This window comes from Apodemus sylvaticus, chromosome 21 (genome assembly GCF_947179515.1).
Source record: "Apodemus sylvaticus chromosome 21, mApoSyl1.1, whole genome shotgun sequence".
Taxonomy (NCBI): Eukaryota; Metazoa; Chordata; class Mammalia; order Rodentia; family Muridae; genus Apodemus; species Apodemus sylvaticus.
In genome coordinates, this window is record NC_067492.1 from 62,647,903 (window position 1) to 62,656,757 (window position 8,855).

Consider the following 8,855-nt stretch of genomic DNA (forward strand, 5'->3'; position numbering starts at 1 on the left):
ACAATCAACAGAAACCAAGGCTACTGGGCATCATGAGAACCCAGCTCTACCACGGCAGCCAGCCCTGGATACTCCAACACACCAGAAAAGCAAGACTCTGGTTTAAAATCACATCTCATGATGATGATAGGGGGCTGTAAGAAGGACATAAATAACCCCCTTAAGGAAATACAGGAGAACATAGGTAAACAGGGTCTGCTTTCAAAGACACCACCTGAAAAAGTTGCTCAGGTGATGAAAGATGGAGAACTGTTCTGCACATCAGGATGAGTTTTCCTTTTACTTTAGAGATTTTTGGGTGCTTGATGTGGGAATGCTAGGGTGGTAGTACCTGGGCTGGGAATGGTATCTGAACTGCATCCCACAGGTTTGTATCTCTCTGTGTAATGTGTATGTTTTGCCTGCATGCACTTATATTCATTACACACACAGCAGTTCAGATATGGGAATAGGATTGAATGGAAGTTGAGTTCCACAGATCTGGAAGGATAAGAGCCTAAATGTTGGTAGCTGGAAAGAATCCTAGTGGTCTAAAAGCATAGCAAGAGCTCTAATCTGTTGGACAATCTCTATTGCCTCTAAGGTGTCCAATTTTGAGGTAGGATACACAACAGAAAGCACAATACTCAATAGTCTATAAATAGTAAATGAGTTTGCTCTATATGCTGGCACCAGCTGGACCACACAACCTAAAACACATTATGCATGTGCTTGTGTAACAAAACAGTGCTGAGGTGCTGAGGCAGAGCTACAATGCTGAGGAAACAGCCTTGACATGGAGCTGTATCCAGAGTCAATGAACCAGAAGATGCAGAATGAATTCCCTGCATAGAGGACTTCATTGCAAAAATAATGCCATTGTATTTTTTTTCCCGGTGGGAGATTTTGTTTTATTGCGACAGGGTTTCTCTCTGTTGCCCTGGATGTCCTGGAACTCACTCTGTAGACCAGGCTGGCCTCGAACTCAGAAATCCTCCTGCCTATGCCTCCCATGTGCTAGGATTAAAGGTGTGTGCCACCACTGCCCAGCCATGCCATTGTCTTAAAGAACACTAGTAGTCCCTTCTCCATTTTTGTCCCTGCAGTTCTTTTCTGTAACTGGAGGACTGGGATGAAGGCCAAGGCTAAATTATAAATCAAAAAATAAAATAATAAAATAATAATATAATAATGATAATAACAACAATAATAGTACACCGTTAGCACATGGAGAATATCCATCCCCAGTGGGTTTGAGGCATAACAAACCTGCTTATCCTGTCTCTACCTTTCTGTGGGTGAAGTGACTTGGAAGGCAGAAAGGCCCTCAAGAGATGGATTAGAGTATGCATTCTACTTGTGAGAAATAAGTTGTATTGTGGGACCACACTTTCACAGATAAAACTATTCAACATTATGTAAGAGCAAGAAGATAGACTGTGGTCATAGTAAGTAGTATGATAGTGCATGTCTGGGAAAAATGATGCTTCTAACAACTCCCCCACACCCCAATTATAGAATGTGCTTGACTTCAGGGTCTAGTGTAGGAATGACACTGAGTCCACAATCACATCACAAGGAAGGTTCTGGACAGATGTTGGTTTTCAAGAGCCACTCACAATTAGTTTGACAATTCTGCGTACATACTCACCAAGGAGCCAAAGAGTGGGAAGTAAAGGGTAAAATACAATGCCATAATTGACTTTAATGCTACCAATATATTTTATATGATAATTTATTTGATCACACATCATGATGTCATAGGATACATCATGAACATAAACCTAAAACTGAGGTCAGTGACTCAGTAGTACATGAGAGGAGAACATTCAGTTCATAGATTGGCCATATATTTACAACATGTGGAAGACCCTGGCGATTCTGTCCCGATGGGGACACATTTAGAAATGCAGTACTGTCTTTCTGATTCTACAAGACACCAGATGTTATTGTCTTATTCTTCATTTCAAGTGACCCCTGTGGTCTCCATACACAGAACACCATATTGATTCCAATGGATTTGAAACCATAAAGTTCTGGAAGCCCATGATGAACGTACTTCCTCAGATATCATTTCCTAGCATCTAGAATCAACCTCTTCTTTACTGCCAGCAATGGCAAAGTCTGGTATTCGTATCATAGATGCAGCGACTCCAACAATAACGGCAGGTTTCTCAAGCAAATATGATTATCTTAGGCTGCCTTCTGGCCCTGAGAATGCCCATGAGATTTCGACACAGTTGAGAAAATCTGTCCACTATAAGATAACCCTCTTGATCATAGCACTCTAGTGGGACAGGGTACTGCTCAACAATCAACTTGCTTTGATTGGCCATGCATTGTAGAAGGTCCTTCATTACAGCGGTGGAGAAGTCATTCTTATAGAAATTGACAGAGGTGAGCTGTGAGCACTGGCCCAGAGCAGGCAAAAGGATTTTGAGCTGAGAGTCATTCATCCTGCAGTTCTCTAACTGCAGGGTTTGCAGAGTTTCAGATAAATTCTCTAGGAGAATTTGGAGACTCTTGGAACATGACTTGGGAAGTACTACATCATCAAAGTGCAGGTGTTTCAGTTGATAGAGCCTCTGACACTCTGACATGTGCTTTAAGCCTGACGTGGAGAGTTGGCAGACAGTCATAGACAAGGACTCCAAGGGGCTCTTCAGGAATCTAGAGAAAGAACAAGAAAATTGGTCTGACTCATGGTACTGGAGGACATTAGTAAGATTGATACTGACACAGAGAATCCACATATGTAGATTCAATCTATGCTTATGTTGACGGTCCACCCTGGGAAAACTACATGATGGTGTCTCCTCATAGCATTGTTTACTGAAGCATATTAAAGTCAGGTAGGGTGGGATCAAACGACATTTCTGCAACTCCCCTTCCTCACTTTGTCAGAGAACTAGAGTTTGCCCCATCATGCTAGGAGAGCACACCTAGAAAGAACTAGCACAGAAGGGTTCTGGCAATATCTTGGCCTATGTCCTGCAGAGTTTATCCATGTTCCGGCTATCTCCACAATCTTTATCCCTAATCACAGTGTTTCACCCTTGACACTGATGACCCCCACCACAGTGTCACAGATTTCCCATCTACTTAGTCAAAAGTTGTGTTCAAATATTTATGAAGAAGTAGAGGCTGTCTGACTCCAATAGAGGAACAAACTGATTCCTGTTCTCACATATCTTTGTAGAGGGTAGTTGTGGAGTCTCCCCATATCTGGCCCCTCTGGTCTGTCCTGTTACCTTGAATCATTTTGCCTGGATCCCAAGGGGTAATATGGAAAGCACACTTACAGCATCTGACCCACACAATGGACAAGCTTACAAGACAGCTTTCTTAGTATCCCTTACCCTAGCCCATACTCTTCCACATGAGTGGGGACCGAATCAAGTGAGCTCCATTAAGAAGGAAACAATCCACACATCGATAGTGTAATAAGTGCATCACTGTAACATCCTCTATGACTGTCAGACCTCAGATGCCCACTAATGATTGAAGTAAAGGGAAAGGTTGTTGCTATAACAGAAACAGATCACTATCCTACCTTACCTGAACAACTGTTTCATGTGGTCACTGGAAAAGTAGTCACCATTCATGGAGAGGTGTTGGAGATAGTTGAGTTTGGAGAACTGAGAAAGGAATTTGGCAGCACAGTTCTTTACATGTGTAAAATGAGGCACACCACTACGTGAGATCCTCAGTCTTCTTTCCCTTAGATGGAATTTGCGAAGATTTCTCATCTGGCCAAAGCAAGGAGCAAAGCAACCTAGAAAGGATAGGACCTGCTTTGTGTATATTTCCTATTCCTCAATATAGTTTGGATGAAAAATGTTCAAGATCTCCCTGATAATCTCCACAGGGAAGTGACAAATCTTCATCTTCAGACAGCATAGCCTCAAGGAGTGTTTTCTCTGCTGGGCCCATTGTAGTAAGCATGTTTGATATAGTTGCAGACAGAAGCCAAGGCTCAGGTCAGTGACCACCTTCAAACACTGCCTCAGTGCATATCTAGGAATGTGCTTTGCAACATGCTTCTCATTCTCAGTTTTTAATGAGCAGACTTCATCCTTTCTGCCAGCCCATACATCCCAAAAATCCTGGTGCACATCTCTCAAGTCCAGGACTTAAAGCTTCCTACTTCTGTGAAAGATAAAAGCAAAGTTTCATAATGTTAAATGAACCAACATGGAGTTAGCCTGGATCCCACATGTCTAAGATCAGCTCCATCACAGTACATCACACCAGGCAGGCAAGGAAACTGCATGAGATGCATCTGGAGACATGACCCTCTTGACACGTGGTTCTTCCCTATCTAGTGCCTGTAGGAAATGCACATCCTAACATGGCTCCTTGTACCCTGAGCTATCCTGACCTATGAATATCATTTAGATCAGTTTTCAAATTAAATAGTATTTCCACAAATCCCATGTCAATGGCATCATTATCCCCTGTGCTGTTTTCCCCAATCTTCCTGCCCTAATGTGTATCTTACCACTATCCCTATGATTCCCCATCTAGTCTCCTTGGGCCTTGCTTACCTGGGACTAGCATTCTGTGTCTGCAGTATATCTATGCCATCCAGCACAGCTTGCAAGACCTCCACATCAGGGGTTTTCATCAGTGCTCCCACAGGCAGGCAGGGAAAGGGCCAGGCTGCCACCATTGCCTTCAATATCTCTGTGTGTCTGCCATTGAAAGCCTCTAGGAAGAGTGGTGGGAAAAGCATAGTGGGCAGGTTATCCAGATCGGAGGAGTTTATGGCATCTTTCCTCAGCAGCGTGTCTAGTGCCAGCTTCTGGAGTGTGGGAGGGTTGTAGGTGCTCATCTTGCTAGTTATTCAGTCGGAAGCAACCTGGTGAAGCATTTAGGAGACATAATTTCAGGCTAAGTTTTCAAAAGTCCTATTTCTCACATATTTCATGAACCAGAAGTCGAGAGCCCATGCTCTGACAATAATGGAGAACACAGTCTGCCAAATTATACAATCCTGGGGTCTCCAAGCCACAAGTTCATCACTCTCAGCATGTGGATTCTCTTTTAAGCACCCCATTGAAAAAGTTATCCACTGTTGCATGGGATATCAACCCATGCTCCTCTTCATCTCATGCTTAGTATAAGACAAAGTTTCAGACTTGCCAGAGTGTTGTTTCAGGAAAAAGGACATTGAATATCTTTGCAGGCCCTGAAAAAAATATACTGTTTATGTCACAGATGCAACCAGGCTTATTGTCCTTGCAACAGATTGATCCCTCCAGGGAAGGGCTAAGGAGATCCTATGAGATGCCTGTCTGTATGTATCACTTAACACGTTGAAGGCCAGGGTGAGAAATCTGGGCTATATTATATGTTTTGGGAAATGAGGTAAAATTCATAGCCACCTGGATATACAATCAGACCACATCTAAAATGTAAAACCTATGCCAGGTGGTTCTGGCACACACCTTTAATCCCAGTACTTGGGAGGCAGAGGCAGGCAGATATCTGAGTTAGAGGCCAGTCAGGGCTACACAGAGAAACCCTGTCTCAAAAAACCAAAACAAATAAGTATAAGTAAATAAATAAATAAATAAATAAATAAACAAACAAAATGAAGAAGTAAATAATATAAATAAATACATAAATACATAAAATGCAAAACCTAAATAAAATCTGCAACTTTCCCCAGAGATTTGAAAAGCCATGCTACTGAATGAGAGCACCTGCTCATGTGAGTCTTAGACGAGAATTCAAGTTTACATAGGCTACAGGGAGGAGAGTTTCCCATGACAAGTTAGAGTCCAGAAAAAGAAAGAGATGAGGCAATATACCTATCAATACTTCCAAATGTTTGTTTATACTTTTAAATATGTTATTGCCTAGAAAAGATGCTTCCGTTCAGTTGGCTCTCCTTCCAGTCTTGAATGGAACTCATTATGTAGCCCAGGCTTACTGTCACACAATATGCTCCTGTGTGTGGTTAGCAGCCTTGGATTTTCTTTTTTTCCTCCACTATGCATGCCTAGATTCCTTTGCTTTTAGAACACTGCATAGATGCCAAACAAGCCTATAAGAAAACATAATTGAAGCCCTTTGGAGGAAGAGTTGGGAGGATTTCACACCATTCTGATCTATGAAGTATATTTCATGCTAGTTCAGGTTTAGGAAAATCAAGTAAAGTAGGATTTTAGGCGCTGGAGAGATGGCTCAGTGGTTAAGAGCACTGACTTCTCTTCTGGAGGTCATGAGTTCAAATTTCAGCAACCTTATGGTGGATCACAACCATCTGTAATGAGATTTGAGGCCCTCTTTTGATGAGTCTGAAGACAGCTACAGAGTACTCACATATAATAAATAAATCTTTAAAAATAGGATTTTAAATGTCTTCATTGAAGTTATTCTGGAGTTATTGTGTAGTGTTTCCACTACACAAACACTCTACCATTCAGCAAAAATCCCAGATTATCTATTACTTTTTATTTAATGTTATGTAATGATGAGGTGTCTTCTTGTAGCCAAGTCTTGCCTGAATTGTGATATTTTGCACCCAGTACATTAATTTAGTTTCCAGGTGTGACTGCTATATGCATTTTTCATACATTCCTGCATATTTACATACATACACACATGCATATGTTACACAATGTCTAATCACCTGGACAAAAATGAAGCAACCACAAGCCTACAGCCATGGATGCTGAGTGAGCTGTGGCTTCAGGGACACAAGCCTCAAGCCATAATTTTCGGCTTGTGTGCGTGAAGCCGTCTCAAGTGTAATTTGTAAGGTATACTTAAGAAATTCTAGTTCATATACTTGAAAAACCATAATCTGTGAAACATAGCTTAAGAGACTACAGACAGATTAAATTATAAAGAAGATCCTAACTGAAATTCCAGATTAAGTCTAGAAAACTGGATGAAACCAGAAGGACCAGGAGTTCCAGCCCTCCTATGGAGCTCCTAGGGACTAAACCACCAATCAAAGAGCACACATGAAGGGACCCATGGCTCCAGCTGCATATATAGCAGAGGATGGCCTTGTTGGATATCAATGGGAGGAGAGGTGCTGGATCCTGTGAAGGCTCAGTGTCCCAGTGTGGGGGGATGCCCGACCAGGGAAGCAGAAGTGAGTGGGTTGGCCAGCAGGGGGAGGGGAATGGATAGGGAACTTTCAGAGGAGAAAAGAGGAAAGGGAATAGCCTTTGAAATGTAAATAAACACCAGGCAGTGGTAGCACATGCCTTCAATCTCAGCACTTGGGAGGCAGAGGCAGTGGCAGAGGCAGGCAGATTTAATGAGTTCAAGGCCAGGCTGGTCCAAGAGTGAGTTCCAGGACAGCCAGGACTACAGAGAAACCCTGTCTCGAAAAACCAAAATAAAATTTAAAAAGTAAATAAACAAAATTTCTAAAATATCTTGTAATAAAAAAGTTTAAGCCCAGATTCTTCCATGACATTCTATCTTTAAAACCTCAGCAATTCCCATGTAATCTCATTTCTCATTAAAATTGAAGTCTATACTATTTAAACATTATACACTGGAAATGAAGTTATAGCTGGATGGTGATAAGGCTAGGCCAGCTTGCAAGAAAACTCCTTATGGTGGTAAATTTCTTACCTGATATAGACACTGGCTCCAGGGTTCCTACTTCCAGCAGGACCAGGCAGTGATCCAAGCTTCAGGACACTGACATCTCTTTGCCTTCCTCTGACCCTTTTATGCACTTTTCCTCTCTCACCTCCCCATAGCCCCACCTTCCTCACACAAGCTTCTTCTTTCTCATTGGTCCATTGAATCCCAACACACTCAATACTGTTAAAGATGCTCTTCCCCCAACCCCCAAGACAGGGTTTCTCTGTGTAGCCCTGGCTGTCCTGGAATTCACTTTGTAGACCAGGCTGGCTTCGAATCAGAAATCCACCTGCCTCTGCCTCCCAAGTGCTGGGGTTAAAGGCATGTGCCACCACTGCCTGGATTTTTTGTTTGTTTGTTTGTTTGTTTGTTTGTTTGTTTTGGTAAAGATTCATTTTTCCTGCTGTTGGTTGATTGAATCAGACTTTCTGATTCAGTCCTCCAAGGAGGAGCTTTTTGTGTGAAATCAAAAACACAGAATTAAAAAAGTCCAGATTCCACTGTCTGCTTGATTGACTCATGCTGTGTTCATTCATATCTTCACTTGTTTAAAAATGGATATAATTAGTGTGTGTGGTTTTAATGTCTGTGTTTTTGCATTTGTTTCAGTGTGTTTATGACTGTGAGCATGTACTTGAGTGTGTAGGGAGTTCTAGGTTAGCCAAAAATTAAATACTGAGGTTTTCTCTCAAAACAACAAGACCACAACAATTAAAAGCCAAATACAAAACAAAGAAAGAAATAAACAAAACCCATATGCTCATGTTGATGATGTGAAAGTGTTGCAATTAGTTGCATGAACCTGCTAGCCTTGCTATGGAGAAGAAGTTTAATTGGGATAATGCTTGGTCAAGGAGTTTAGAAACATCATGATCAAGATGGGCACTTAGTTATAAGTGTGGAAACCAAGATCAAAGCATTATGAGATGGAAGTCAAAGAAACAATAAGACTCTAACAACAGAGCTGTGCAATCCCTGCACATGGTACACACCATTGAACTCCAGCAGTAAAGGCAGGAACATGTCTATGAGTTTCAGGGCAGCCTGATCCAGACAATGAGAACAAATTTCTTTAACCATGCATAGAGGTTCACCCCTTTAATCATAGCACTCAGAAGGCAAAGGGAGGTAGATCTCTTTGAGTTCCTAGCCAGGCTAGTCTAGAGAGAGAATTCAAGGACCCCCCCCCCCAGAGCTGTACAATGTGATACTATTTTAGGTATGACAGGGACCTGGGGGCTGGGAGGCAAAGCTTTAAT

General features: G+C 41.9%; 1 pseudogene; it reads right to left on the reverse strand.

Annotated features, from left to right (window-relative positions):
• Positions 1-2,081: 2,081 nt before the first annotated feature.
• LOC127671617 (PRAME family member 12-like) lies at positions 2,082-4,813 on the reverse strand (annotated as a pseudogene).
• Between the last annotated feature and the right edge of the window lie 4,042 nt (positions 4,814-8,855).